At 30.9% G+C, this 16,085-nt stretch overlaps 1 long non-coding RNA gene across 50 annotated transcripts in view; it reads right to left on the reverse strand.

Moving 5' to 3' along the window:
- Nucleotides 1-2,693: 2,693 nt before the first annotated feature.
- The window catches only part of LOC125687855 (uncharacterized), a 93,169-nt gene continuing 79,777 nt past the window's right edge, over nt 2,694-16,085 (reverse strand). For 37 of the 50 annotated variants that reach the window (XR_007374463.1, XR_007374478.1, XR_007374475.1 and 34 more), the window contains one exon: nt 12,222-13,403. This is a non-coding gene — a long non-coding RNA (uncharacterized LOC125687855). Of the gene's footprint in view, nt 2,966-3,332; nt 4,736-6,916; nt 7,034-7,123; nt 7,403-7,898; nt 9,090-9,493; nt 9,829-9,951; nt 10,403-11,476; nt 11,635-11,716; nt 12,005-12,221; nt 13,942-14,392; nt 14,971-15,007; nt 15,793-16,085 lie in introns of those variants that run through there. The other 13 variants (XR_007374496.1, XR_007374449.1, XR_007374466.1 and 10 more) reach the window with 13 other exon arrangements.

Here is a 16,085-nt window from a genome sequence, read left to right on the forward strand (position 1 = left end):
GGGGTCAGGGGGGGCGGTGGGGGGCTGTGGGGGCAATGGGAAGCGAGGGGGGGGGTCATTGGGGGGCTATGGGGGGAGATTGGGGGGCAGTGGGGGGCTATGGGGGCAATGGGAGGCGATGGGGGGTCATTGGGGGGCGGTGGGGGTTGGTGGGGGGGCGGTGGGGAGCTGTGGGGGGGGTCATTGGGGGGCGATGGGGGGCAATGGGAGGCGATGGGGGGTCATTGGGGGATGATGGGGAGCTGTGGGGGGGGCGGTGGGGGGCTATGGGGGCAATGGGAGGCGATGGGGGGGTCATTGGGGGGCTATGGGGGGCTATGGGGGGGCAGTGGGGGGCTGTGGGGGCAATGGGAGGCGAGGGGGGGGTCATTGGGGGGCTATGGGGGTCGGTGGGGGGGTGGTGGGGGGCTGTGGGGGGGGGTCATTGGGGGGCTATGGGGGGCAATGGGAGGCGATGGGGGGTCATTGGGGGATGATGGGGAGCTGTGGGGGGGGCGGTGGGGGGCTGTGGGGGCAATGGGAGGCGATGGGGGGTCATTGGGGGGCTATGGGGGTCGGTGGGGGGGCGGTGGGGGGCTGTGGGGGGGTCATTGGGGGGCTATGGGGGGGTCAGTGGGGGGGGTGGTGGGGGGCTGTGGGGGGGTCATTGGGGGGCTATGGTGGGCAATGGGAGGCGATGGGGGGGTCATTGGGGGGCTATGGGGGTCAGTGGGGGGGCAGTGGGGGGCTGTAGGGGCTGGGGGGGCGATGGGGGAATCAGTGGGAGGGTATGGGGGGCAATGGGGGGGCGATGGGGGCTATGAGGGGGGCTATGGGGGGTCGGTGGGGGGCTGTGGGGGGGTGAGTGGGGAGGGTGATGGGGCATCAGTGGGGGGGTCGGTGGGGGTCTGTGGGGTGGACAGTGGGAGGCTATGGGGGCTATGGGGGGCTATGGGGGAATCAGTGGGAATCCCTAAAATATCGCTTATTTTCATAGAAATCCCTGTTTTTAACCTTAAATATCGCTTATTTTCATAGAAATCCCTGTTTTTAACCTTAAATATCGCTTATTTTCATAGAAATCCCTGTTTTTAACCTTAAATATCGCTTATTTTCATAGAAATCCCCGTTTTTAACCTTAAATATCGCTTATTTTCATAGAAATCCCTGTTTTTAACCCTAAAATATCGCTTATTTTCATAGAAATCCCTGTTTTTAACCTGAAATATCGCTTATTTTCATAGAAATCCCCGTTTTTAACCTTAAATATCGCTTATTTTCATAGAAATCCCTGTTTTTAACCTAAAATATCGCTTATTTTCATAGAAATCCCTGTTTTTAACCTTAAATATCGCTTATTTTCATAGAAATCCCTGTTTTTAACCTTAAATATCGCTTATTTTCATAGAAATCCCTGTTTTTAACCTTAAATATCGCTTATTTTCATAGAAATCCCTGTTTTTAACCTTAAATATCGCTTATTTTCATAGAAATCCCTGTTTTTAACCTAAAATATCGCTTATTTTCATAGAAATCCCTGTTTTTAACCTTAAATATCGCTTATTTTCATAGAAATCCCTGTTTTTCCCCTAAAATATCGCTTATTTTCATAGAAATCCCTGTTTTTAACCTAAAATATCGCTTATTTTCATAGAAATCCCTGTTTTTCCCCTAAAACATCGCTTATTTTCATAGAAATCCCTGTTTTTAACCTTAAATATCGCTTATTTTCATAGAAATCCCTGTTTTTAACCTTAAATATCGCTTATTTTCATAGAAATCCCTGTTTTTAACCCTAAAATATCGCTTATTTTCATAGAAATCCCTGTTTTTAACCTAAAATATCGCTTATTTTCATAGAAATCCCTGTTTTTAACCTTAAATATCGCTTATTTTCATAGAAATCCCTGTTTTTCCCCTAAAATATCGCTTATTTTCATAGAAATCCCTGTTTTTAACCTTAAATATCGCTTATTTTCATAGAAATCCCTGTTTTTAACCTTAAATGTCGCTTATTTTCATAGAAATCCCTGTTTTTAACCTTAAATATCGCTTATTTTCATAGAAATCCCTGTTTTTAACCTTAAATATCGCTTATTTTCATAGAAATCCCTGTTTTTAACCTAAAATATCGCTTATTTTCATAGAAATCCCTGTTTTTAACCTGAAATATCGCTTATTTTCATAGAAATCCCTGTTTTTAACCCTATAATATCGCTTATTTTCATAGAAATCCCCGTTTTTAACCTTAAATATCGCTTATTTTCATAGAAATCCCTGTTTTTAACCTTAAATATCGCTTATTTTCATAGAAATCCCCGTTTTTTCTTCTAAAATATCGCTTATTTTCATAGAAATCCCCGTTTTTAACCTTAAATATCGCTTATTTTCATAGAAATCCCCGTTTTTAGCCTTAAATATCGCTTATTTTCATAGAAATCCCTGTTTTTAACCTAAAATATCGCTTATTTTCATAGAAATCCCTGTTTTTAACCTTAAATATCGCTTATTTTCATAGAAATCCCCGTTTTTAACCTTAAATATCGCTTATTTTCATAGAAATCCCTGTTTTTAACCTTAAATATCGCTTATTTTCATAGAAATCCCTGTTTTTAACCTTAAATATCGCTTATTTTCATAGAAATCCCTGTTTTTAACCTTAAATATCGCTTATTTTCATAGAAATCCCTGTTTTTAACCTTAAATATCGCTTATTTTCATAGAAATCCCTGTTTTTAACCTTAAATATCGCTTATTTTCATAGAAATCCCTGTTTTTAACCTTAAATATCGCTTATTTTCATAGAAATCCCTGTTTTTAACCTAAAATACCGCTTATTTTCATAGAAATCCCTGTTTTTAACCTTAAATATCGCTTATTTTCATAGAAATCCCCGTTTTTAACCTTAAATATCGCTTATTTTCATAGAAATCCCTGTTTTTAACCTTAAATATCGCTTATTTTCATGGAAATCCCTGTTTTTAACCTTAAATATCGCTTATTTTCATAGAAATCCCCGTTTTTAACCCTAAAATATCGCTTATTTTCATAGAAATCCCTGTTTTTCCACTAAAATATCGCTTATTTTCATAGAAATCCCTGTTTTTAACCTTAAATATCGCTTATTTTCATAGAAATCCCTGTTTTTAACCTGAAATATCGCTTATTTTCATAGAAATCCCTGTTTTTAACCTTAAATATCGCTTATTTTCATAGAAATCCCCGTTTTTAACCTTAAATATCGCTTATTTTCATAGAAATCCCTGTTTTTAACCTGAAATATCGCTTATTTTCATAGAAATCCCTGTTTTTAACCTTAAATATCGCTTATTTTCATAGAAATCCCTGTTTTTTCCCCTAAAATATCGCTTATTTTCATAGAAATCCCTGTTTTTTCTTCTAAAATATCGCTTATTTTCATAGAAATCCCTGTTTTTAACCCTAAAATATCGCTTATTTTCATAGAAATCCCTGTTTTTAACCTAAAATATCCCTTATTTTCATAGAAATCCTTGTTTTTCCCCTAAAATATCGCTTATTTTCATAGAAATCCCTGTTTTTCCCCTAAAATATCGCTTATTTTCATAGAAATCCCTGTTTTTAACCTTAAATATCGCTTATTTTCATAGAAATCCCTGTTTTTAACCTGAAATATCGCTTATTTTCATAGAAATCCCTGTTTTTAACCTTAAATATCGCTTATTTTCATAGAAATCCCTGTTTTTAACCTTAAATATCGCTTATTTTCATAGAAATCCCTGTTTTTAACCCTAAAATATCGCTTATTTTCTTAGAAATCCCCGTTTTTAACCTTAAATATCGCTTATTTTCATAGAAATCCCTGTTTTTAACCTTAAATATCGCTTATTTTCATAGAAATCCCTGTTTTTTCTTCTAAAATATCGCTTATTTTCATAGAAATCCCTGTTTTTAACCTAAAATATCCCTTATTTTCATAGAAATCCTTGTTTTTCCCCTAAAATATCGCTTATTTTCATAGAAATCCCTGTTTTTAACCTTAAATATCGCTTATTTTCATAGAAATCCCTGTTTTTCCCCTAAAATATCGCTTATTTTCATAGAAATCCCTGTTTTTAACCTGAAATATCGCTTATTTTCATAGAAATCCCTGTTTTTAACCTTAAATATCGCTTATTTTCATAGAAATCCCTGTTTTTAACCTTAAATATCGCTTATTTTCATAGAAATCCCTGTTTTTAACCTTAAATATCGCTTATTTTCATAGAAATCCCTGTTTTTAACCTAAAATATCGCTTATTTTCATAGAAATCCCTGTTTTTAACCTTAAATATCGCTTATTTTCATAGAAATCCCCGTTTTTTAGCCTTAAATATCGCTTATTTTCATAGAAATCCCTGTTTTTAACCTTAAATATCGCTTATTTTCATAGAAATCCCCGTTTTTAACCTTAAATATCGCTTATTTTCATAGAAATCCCTGTTTTTAACCTTAAATATCGCTTATTTTCATAGAAATCCCCGTTTTTAACCTTAAATATTGCTTATTTTCATAGAAATCCCTGTTTTTCCACTAAAATATCGCTTATTTTCATAGAAATCCCCGTTTTTAACCTTAAATATCGCTTATTTTCATAGAAATCCCCGTTTTTAACCTTAAATATCGCTTATTTTCATAGAAATCCCCGTTTTTAACCTTAATTATCGCTTATTTTCATAGAAATCCCCGTTTTTAACCTTAAATATTGCTTATTTTCATAGAAATCCCCGTTTTTAACCTTAAATATCGCTTATTTTCATAGAAATCCCCGTTTTTAACCTTATATATCGCTTATTTTCATAGAAATCCCTGTTTTTCCAATAAAATATCGCTTATTTTCATAGAAATCCCCGTTTTTAACCTTAAATATCGCTTATTTTCATAGAAATCCCCGTTTTTAACCTTAAATATCGCTTATTTTCATAGAAATCCCTGTTTTTAACCTTAAATATCGCTTATTTTCATAGAAATCCCCGTTTTTAACCTTAATTATCGCTTATTTTCATAGAAATCCCCGTTTTTAACCTTAAATATCGCTTATTTTTATAGAAATCCCCGTTTTTAACCTTAAATATCGCTTATTTTCATAGAAATCCCCGTTTTTAACCTGAAATATCGCTTATTTTCATAGAAATCACTATTTTTAACCTTAAATATCGCTTATTTTCATAGAAATCCCCGTTTTTAACCTTATATATCGCTTATTTTCATAGAAATCCCTGTATTTCCAATAAAATATCGCTTATTTTCATAGAAATCCCCGTTTTTAACCTTAAATATCGCTTATTTTCATAGAAATCCCTGTTTTTAACCTAAAATATCGCTTATTTTCATAGAAATCCCCGTTTTTAACCTTAAATATCACTTATTTTCATAGAAATCCCTGTTTTTAACCTTAAATATCGCTTATTTTCATAGAAATCCCTGTTTTTCCCCTAAAATATCGCTTATTTTCATAGAAATCCCCGTTTTTAACCTTAAATATCGCTTATTTTCATAGAAATCCCCGTTTTTAACCTGAAATATCGCTTATTTTCATAGAAATCCCTGTTTTTAACCTGAAATATCGCTTATTTTCATAGAAATCCCTGTTTTTAACCTTAAATATCGCTGATTTTCATAGAAATCCCTGTTTTTAACCTAAAATATCGCTTATTTTCATAGAAATCCCCGTTTTTAGCCTTAAATATCGCTTATTTTCATAGAAATCCCTATTTTTAACCTTAAATATCGCTTATTTTCATAGAAATCCCTGTTTTTCCACTAAAATATCGCTTATTTTCATAGAAATCCCCGTTTTTAACCTTAAATATCGCTTATTTTCATAGAAATCCCTGTTTTTAACCTTAAATATCGCTTATTTTCATAGAAATCCCTGTTTTTAACCTAAAATATCGCTTATTTTCATAGAAATCCCTGTTTTTAGCCTTAAATATCGCTTATTTTCATAGAAATCCCTGTTTTTAACCTTAAATATCGCTTATTTTCATAGAAATCCCCGTTTTTAACCTGAAATATCGCTTATTTTCATAGAAATCCCTGTTTTTAACCTTAAATATCGCTTATTTTCATAGAAATCCCCGTTTTTAGCCTTAAATATCGCTTATTTTCATAGAAATCCCTATTTTTAACCTTAAATATCGCTTATTTTCATAGAAATCCCTGTTTTTCCACTAAAATATCGCTTATTTTCATAGAAATCCCCGTTTTTAACCTTAAATATCGCTTATTTTCATAGAAATCCCCGTTTTTAACCTTAAATATCGCTTATTTTCATAGAAATCCCCGTTTTTAACCTTAAATATCGCTTATTTTCATAGAAATCCCTGTTTTTAACCTTAAATATCGCTTATTTTCATAGAAATCCCTGTTTTTAACCTTAAATATCGCTTATTTTCATAGAAATCCCTGTTTTTCCCCTAAAATATCGCTTATTTTCATAGAAATCCCCGTTTTTAACCTAAAATATCGCTTATTTTCATAGAAATCCCTGTTTTTAACCTAAAATATCGCTTATTTTCATAGAAATCCCTGTTTTTAACCTTAAATATCGCTTATTTTCATAGAAATCCCTGTTTTTAACCTTAAATATCGCTTATTTTCATAGAAATCCCTGTTTTTAACCTTAAATATCGCGTATTTTCATAGAAATCCCTGTTTTTAACCTTAAATATCGCTTATTTTCATAGAAATCCCCGTTTTTAACCTAAAATATCGCTTATTTTCATAGAAATCCCTGTTTTTCCCCTAAAATATCGCTTATTTTCATAGAAATCCCTGTTTTTAACCTTAAATATCGCTTATTTTCATAGAAATCCCTGTTTTTCCCCCCAAAAATAGCTTATTTTCATAGAAATCCCCGTTTTTAACCTGAAATATCGCTTATTTTCATAGAAATCCCTGTTTTTAACCTTAAATATCGCTTATTTTCATAGAAATCCCTGTTTTTAACCCTAAAATATCGCTTATTTTCATAGAAATCCCTGTTTTTAACCCTAAAATATCGCTTATTTTCATAGAAATCCCTGTTTTTAACCTTAAATATCGCTTATTTTCATAGAAATCCCTGTTTTTAACCTTAAATATCGCTTATTTTCATAGAAATCCCTGTTTTTAACCTTAAATATCGCTTATTTTCATAGAAATCCCTGTTTTTAACCTTAAATATCGCTTATTTTCATAGAAATCCCTGTTTTTAACCTTAAATATCGCTTATTTTCATAGAAATCCCTGTTTTTAACCTAAAATACCGCTTATTTTCATAGAAATCCCTGTTTTTAACCTTAAATATCGCTTATTTTCATAGAAATCCCCGTTTTTAACCTTAAATATCGCTTATTTTCATAGAAATCCCTGTTTTTAACCTTAAATATCGCTTATTTTCATGGAAATCCCTGTTTTTAACCTTAAATATCGCTTATTTTCATAGAAATCCCCGTTTTTAACCCTAAAATATCGCTTATTTTCATAGAAATCCCTGTTTTTCCACTAAAATATCGCTTATTTTCATAGAAATCCCTGTTTTTAACCTTAAATATCGCTTATTTTCATAGAAATCCCTGTTTTTAACCTGAAATATCGCTTATTTTCATAGAAATCCCTGTTTTTAACCTTAAATATCGCTTATTTTCATAGAAATCCCCGTTTTTAACCTTAAATATCGCTTATTTTCATAGAAATCCCTGTTTTTAACCTGAAATATCGCTTATTTTCATAGAAATCCCTGTTTTTAACCTTAAATATCGCTTATTTTCATAGAAATCCCTGTTTTTTCCCCTAAAATATCGCTTATTTTCATAGAAATCCCTGTTTTTTCTTCTAAAATATCGCTTATTTTCATAGAAATCCCTGTTTTTAACCCTAAAATATCGCTTATTTTCATAGAAATCCCTGTTTTTAACCTAAAATATCCCTTATTTTCATAGAAATCCTTGTTTTTCCCCTAAAATATCGCTTATTTTCATAGAAATCCCTGTTTTTCCCCTAAAATATCGCTTATTTTCATAGAAATCCCTGTTTTTAACCTTAAATATCGCTTATTTTCATAGAAATCCCTGTTTTTAACCTGAAATATCGCTTATTTTCATAGAAATCCCTGTTTTTAACCTTAAATATCGCTTATTTTCATAGAAATCCCTGTTTTTAACCTTAAATATCGCTTATTTTCATAGAAATCCCTGTTTTTAACCCTAAAATATCGCTTATTTTCTTAGAAATCCCCGTTTTTAACCTTAAATATCGCTTATTTTCATAGAAATCCCTGTTTTTAACCTTAAATATCGCTTATTTTCATAGAAATCCCTGTTTTTTCTTCTAAAATATCGCTTATTTTCATAGAAATCCCTGTTTTTAACCTAAAATATCCCTTATTTTCATAGAAATCCTTGTTTTTCCCCTAAAATATCGCTTATTTTCATAGAAATCCCTGTTTTTAACCTTAAATATCGCTTATTTTCATAGAAATCCCTGTTTTTCCCCTAAAATATCGCTTATTTTCATAGAAATCCCTGTTTTTAACCTGAAATATCGCTTATTTTCATAGAAATCCCTGTTTTTAACCTTAAATATCGCTTATTTTCATAGAAATCCCTGTTTTTAACCTTAAATATCGCTTATTTTCATAGAAATCCCTGTTTTTAACCTTAAATATCGCTTATTTTCATAGAAATCCCTGTTTTTAACCTAAAATATCGCTTATTTTCATAGAAATCCCTGTTTTTAACCTTAAATATCGCTTATTTTCATAGAAATCCCCGTTTTTAGCCTTAAATATCGCTTATTTTCATAGAAATCCCTGTTTTTAACCTTAAATATCGCTTATTTTCATAGAAATCCCCGTTTTTAACCTTAAATATCGCTTATTTTCATAGAAATCCCTGTTTTTAACCTTAAATATCGCTTATTTTCATAGAAATCCCCGTTTTTAACCTTAAATATTGCTTATTTTCATAGAAATCCCTGTTTTTCCACTAAAATATCGCTTATTTTCATAGAAATCCCCGTTTTTAACCTTAAATATCGCTTATTTTCATAGAAATCCCCGTTTTTAACCTTAAATATCGCTTATTTTCATAGAAATCCCCGTTTTTAACCTTAATTATCGCTTATTTTCATAGAAATCCCCGTTTTTAACCTTAAATATTGCTTATTTTCATAGAAATCCCCGTTTTTAACCTTAAATATCGCTTATTTTCATAGAAATCCCCGTTTTTAACCTTATATATCGCTTATTTTCATAGAAATCCCTGTTTTTCCAATAAAATATCGCTTATTTTCATAGAAATCCCCGTTTTTAACCTTAAATATCGCTTATTTTCATAGAAATCCCCGTTTTTAACCTTAAATATCGCTTATTTTCATAGAAATCCCTGTTTTTAACCTTAAATATCGCTTATTTTCATAGAAATCCCCGTTTTTAACCTTAATTATCGCTTATTTTCATAGAAATCCCCGTTTTTAACCTTAAATATCGCTTATTTTTATAGAAATCCCCGTTTTTTAACCTTAAATATCGCTTATTTTCATAGAAATCCCCGTTTTTAACCTGAAATATCGCTTATTTTCATAGAAATCACTATTTTTAACCTTAAATATCGCTTATTTTCATAGAAATCCCCGTTTTTAACCTTATATATCGCTTATTTTCATAGAAATCCCTGTATTTCCAATAAAATATCGCTTATTTTCATAGAAATCCCCGTTTTTAACCTTAAATATCGCTTATTTTCATAGAAATCCCTGTTTTTAACCTAAAATATCGCTTATTTTCATAGAAATCCCCGTTTTTAACCTTAAATATCACTTATTTTCATAGAAATCCCTGTTTTTAACCTTAAATATCGCTTATTTTCATAGAAATCCCTGTTTTTCCCCTAAAATATCGCTTATTTTCATAGAAATCCCCGTTTTTAACCTTAAATATCGCTTATTTTCATAGAAATCCCCGTTTTTAACCTGAAATATCGCTTATTTTCATAGAAATCCCTGTTTTTAACCTGAAATATCGCTTATTTTCATAGAAATCCCTGTTTTTAACCTTAAATATCGCTGATTTTCATAGAAATCCCTGTTTTTAACCTAAAATATCGCTTATTTTCATAGAAATCCCCGTTTTTAGCCTTAAATATCGCTTATTTTCATAGAAATCCCTATTTTTAACCTTAAATATCGCTTATTTTCATAGAAATCCCTGTTTTTCCACTAAAATATCGCTTATTTTCATAGAAATCCCCGTTTTTAACCTTAAATATCGCTTATTTTCATAGAAATCCCTGTTTTTAACCTTAAATATCGCTTATTTTCATAGAAATCCCTGTTTTTAACCTAAAATATCGCTTATTTTCATAGAAATCCCTGTTTTTAGCCTTAAATATCGCTTATTTTCATAGAAATCCCTGTTTTTAACCTTAAATATCGCTTATTTTCATAGAAATCCCCGTTTTTAACCTGAAATATCGCTTATTTTCATAGAAATCCCTGTTTTTAACCTTAAATATCGCTTATTTTCATAGAAATCCCCGTTTTTAGCCTTAAATATCGCTTATTTTCATAGAAATCCCTATTTTTAACCTTAAATATCGCTTATTTTCATAGAAATCCCTGTTTTTCCACTAAAATATCGCTTATTTTCATAGAAATCCCCGTTTTTAACCTTAAATATCGCTTATTTTCATAGAAATCCCCGTTTTTAACCTTAAATATCGCTTATTTTCATAGAAATCCCCGTTTTTAACCTTAAATATCGCTTATTTTCATAGAAATCCCTGTTTTTAACCTTAAATATCGCTTATTTTCATAGAAATCCCTGTTTTTAACCTTAAATATCGCTTATTTTCATAGAAATCCCTGTTTTTCCCCTAAAATATCGCTTATTTTCATAGAAATCCCCGTTTTTAACCTAAAATATCGCTTATTTTCATAGAAATCCCTGTTTTTAACCTAAAATATCGCTTATTTTCATAGAAATCCCTGTTTTTAACCTTAAATATCGCTTATTTTCATAGAAATCCCTGTTTTTAACCTTAAATATCGCTTATTTTCATAGAAATCCCTGTTTTTAACCTTAAATATCGCGTATTTTCATAGAAATCCCTGTTTTTAACCTTAAATATCGCTTATTTTCATAGAAATCCCCGTTTTTAACCTAAAATATCGCTTATTTTCATAGAAATCCCTGTTTTTCCCCTAAAATATCGCTTATTTTCATAGAAATCCCTGTTTTTAACCTTAAATATCGCTTATTTTCATAGAAATCCCTGTTTTTCCCCCCAAAAATAGCTTATTTTCATAGAAATCCCCGTTTTTAACCTGAAATATCGCTTATTTTCATAGAAATCCCTGTTTTTAACCTTAAATATCGCTTATTTTCATAGAAATCCCTGTTTTTAACCCTAAAATATCGCTTATTTTCATAGAAATCCCTGTTTTTAACCCTAAAATATCGCTTATTTTCATAGAAATCCCTGTTTTTAACCTGAAATATCGCTTATTTTCAAAGAAATCCCTGTTTTTAACCTGAAATATCTCTTATTTTCATAGAAATCCCTGTTTTTCCACTGAAGTATCGCTTATTTTCATAGAAATCCCTCTTTTTCCCCTAAAATATCGCTTATTTTCATAGAAATCCCCGTTTTTAACCTTAAATATCGCTTATTTTCATAGAAATCCCTGTTTTTAACCTTAAATATCACTTATTTTCATGGAAATCCCTGTTTTTAACCTGAAATATCGCTTATTTTCATAGAAATCCCTGTTTTTCCCCAAAAAAATCGCTTATTTTAATAGAAATCCCTGTTTTTCCCCTAAAATATCGCTTATTTTCATAGAAATCCCTGTTTTTAACCTAAAATATCGCTTATTTGCATAGAAATCCCTGTTTTTCCCCTTAAATATCACTTATTTTCATAGAAATCCCTGTTTTTAACCTGAAATATCGCTTATTTTCATAGAAATCCCTGTTTTTAACCCTATAATATCGCTTATTTTCATAGAAATCCCCGTTTTTAACCTTAAATATCGCTTATTTTCATAGAAATCCCTGTTTTTAACCTTAAATATCGCTTATTTTCATAGAAATCCCTGTTTTTTCTTCTAAAATATCGCTTATTTTCATAGAAATCCCTGTTTTTAACCCTAAAATATCGCTTATTTTCATAGAAATCCCTGTTTTTAACCCTAAAATATCGCTTATTTTCATAGAAATCCCTGTTTTTAACCTAAAATATCCCTTATTTTCATAGAAATCCTTGTTTTTCCCCTAAAATATCGCTTATTTTCATAGAAATCCCTGTTTTTCCCCTAAAATATCGCTTATTTTCATAGAAATCCCTGTTTTTAACCTTAAATATCGCTTATTTTCATAGAAATCCCTGTTTTTAACCTGAAATATCGCTTATTTTCATAGAAATCCCTGTTTTTACCCTTAAATATCGCTTATTTTCATAGAAATCCCTGTTTTTAACCTTAAATATCGCTTATTTTCATAGAAATCCCTGTTTTTAACCCTAAAATATCGCTTATTTTCATAGAAATCCCTGTTTTTAACCTAAAATATCCCTTATTTTCATAGAAATCCTTGTTTTTCCCCTAAAATATCGCTTATTTTCATAGAAATCCCTGTTTTTCCCCTAAAATATCGCTTATTTTCATAGAAATCCCTGTTTTTAACCTTAAATATCGCTTATTTTCATAGAAATCCCTGTTTTTAACCTGAAATATCGCTTATTTTCATAGAAATCCCTGTTTTTACCCTTAAATATCGCTTATTTTCATAGAAATCCCTGTTTTTAACCTTAAATATCGCTTATTTTCATAGAAATCCCTGTTTTTAACCCTAAAATATCGCTTATTTTCATAGAAATCCCTGTTTTTAACCTTAAATATCGCTTATTTTCATAGAAATCCCTGTTTTTAACCTTAAATGTCGCTTATTTTCATAGAAATCCCTGTTTTTAACCTTAAATATCGCTTATTTTCATAGAAATCCCTGTTTTTAACCTCAAATATCGCTTATTTTCATAGAAATCCCTGTTTTTAACCTTAAATATCGCTTATTTTCATAGAAATCCCTGTTTATAACCTGAAATATCGCTTATTTTCATAGAAATCCCTGTTTTTAACCTGAAATATCGCTTATTTTCATAGAAATCCCTGTTTTTAACCTTAAATATCGCTTATTATCATAGAAATCCCTGTTTTTCCCCTAAAATATCGCTTATTTTCATAGAAATCCCTGTTTTTCCCCTTAAATATCGCTTATTTTCATAGATATCCCTGTTTTTAACCTTAAATATCGCTTATTTTCATAGAAATCCCTGTTTTTAACCTAAAATATCGCTTATTTTCATAGAAATCCCTGTTTTTAACCTTAAATATCGCTTATTTTGATAGAAATCCCTGTTTTTAACCTTAAATATCGCTTATTTTCATAGAAATCCCTGTTTTTAACCTAAAATATCGCTTATTTTCATAGAAATCCCTGTTTTTAACCTGAAATATCGCTTATTTTCATAGAAATCCCTGTTTTTAACCCTATAATATCGCTTATTTTCATAGAAATCCCCGTTTTTAACCTTAAATATCGCTTATTTTCATAGAAATCCCTGTTTTTAACCTGAAATATCGCTTATTTTCATAGAAATCCCTGTTTTTAACCTTAAATATCGCTTATTTTCATAGAAATCCCCGTTTTTTCTTCTAAAATATCGCTTATTTTCATAGAAATCCCTGTTTTTAACCCTAAAATATCGCTTATTTTCATAGAAATCCCTGTTTTTAACCTGAAATATCGCTTATTTTCATAGAAATCCCTGTTTTTAACCTTAAATATCGCTTATTTTCATAGAAATCCCCGTTTTTTCTTCTAAAATATCGCTTATTTTCATAGAAATCCCTGTTTTTAACCCTAAAATATCGCTTATTTTCATAGAAATCCCTGTTTTTAACCTAAAATATCGCTTATTTTCATAGAAATCCCTGTTTTTAACCTTAAATATCGCTTATTTTCATAGAAATCCCTGTTTTTAACCTTAAATATCGCTTATTTTCATAGAAATCCCTGTTTTTAACCTAAAATATCGCTTATTTTCATAGAAATCCCTGTTTTTAACCTTAAATGTCGCTTATTTTCATAGAAATCCCTGTTTTTAACCTTAAATATCGCTTATTTTCATAGAAATCCCTGTTTTTAACCTTAAATATCGCTTATTTTCATAGAAATCCCTGTTTTTAACCTTAAATATCGCTTATTTTCATAGAAATCCCTGTTTTTAACCTTAAATATCGCTTATTTTCATAGAAATCCCTGTTTTTAACCTAAAATACCGCTTATTTTCATAGAAATCCCTGTTTTTAACCTTAAATATCGCTTATTTTCATAGAAATCCCCGTTTTTAACCTTAAATATCGCTTATTTTCATAGAAATCCCTGTTTTTAACCTTAAATATCGCTTATTTTCATGGAAATCCCTGTTTTTAACCTTAAATATCGCTTATTTTCATAGAAATCCCTGTTTTTAACCCTAAAATATCGCTTATTTTCATAGAAATCCCTGTTTTTCCACTAAAATATCGCTTATTTTCATAGAAATCCCTGTTTTTAACCTTAAATATCGCTTATTTTCATAGAAATCCCTGTTTTTAACCTGAAATATCGCTTATTTTCATAGAAATCCCTGTTTTTAACCCTATAATATCGCTTATTTTCATAGAAATCCCCGTTTTTAACCTTAAATATCGCTTATTTTCATAGAAATCCCTGTTTTTAACCTGAAATATCGCTTATTTTCATAGAAATCCCTGTTTTTAACCTTAAATATCGCTTATTTTCATAGAAATCCCTGTTTTTCCCCTAAAATATCGCTTATTTTCATAGAAATCCCTGTTTTTTCTTCTAAAATATCGCTTATTTTCATAGAAATCCCTGTTTTTAACCCTAAAATATCGCTTATTTTCATAGAAATCCCTGTTTTTAACCTAAAATATCCCTTATTTTCATAGAAATCCTTGTTTTTCCCCTAAAATATCGCTTATTTTCATAGAAATCCCTGTTTTTCCCCTAAAATATCGCGTATTTTCATAGAAATCCCTGTTTTTAACCTTAAATATCGCTTATTTTCATAGAAATCCCTGTTTTTAACCTGAAATATCGCTTATTTTCATAGAAATCCCTGTTTTTAACCTTAAATATCGCTTATTTTCATAGAAATCCCTGTTTTTAACCTTAAATATCGCTTATTTTCATAGAAATCCCTGTTTTTAACCCTAAAATATCGCTTATTTTCATAGAAATCCCCGTTTTTAACCTTAAATATCGCTTATTTTCATAGAAATCCCTGTTTTTAACCTTAAATATCGCTTATTTTCATAGAAATCCCTGTTTTTTCTTCTAAAATATCGCTTATTTTCATAGAAATCCCTGTTTTTAACCTAAAATATCCCTTATTTTCATAGAAATCCTTGTTTTTCCCCTAAAATATCGCTTATTTTCATAGAAATCCCTGTTTTTCCCCTAAAATATCGCTTATTTTCATAGAAATCCCTGTTTTTAACCTTAAATATCGCTTATTTTCATAGAAATCCCTGTTTTTAACCTGAAATATCGCTTATTTTCATAGAAATCCCCGTTTTTAACCTTAATTATCGCTTATTTTCATAGAAATCCCCGTTTTTAACCTTAAATATCGCTTATTTTCATAGAAATCCCCGTTTTTAACCTTAAATATCGCTTATTTTCATAGAAATCCCCGTTTTTAACCTGAAATATCGCTTATTTTCATAGAAATCCCCGTTTTTAACCTGAAATATCGCTTATTTTCATAGAAATCACTATTTTTAACCTTAAATATCGCTTATTTTCATAGAAATCCCCGTTTTTAACCTTATATATCGCTTATTTTCATAGAAATCCCTGTATTTCCAATAAAATATCGCTTATTTTCATAGAAATCCCCGTTTTTAACCTTAAATATCGCTTATTTTCATAGAAATCCCTGTTTTTAACCTTAATTATCGCTTATTTTCATAGAAATCCCTGTTTTTAACCTTAATTATCGCTTATTTTCATAGAAATCCCTGTTTTTAACCTTAAA

The sequence above is a fragment of the Lagopus muta genome, unplaced genomic scaffold, assembly GCF_023343835.1.
Source record: "Lagopus muta isolate bLagMut1 unplaced genomic scaffold, bLagMut1 primary scaffold_93, whole genome shotgun sequence".
In the NCBI taxonomy this organism is placed as follows: Eukaryota; Metazoa; Chordata; class Aves; order Galliformes; family Phasianidae; genus Lagopus; species Lagopus muta.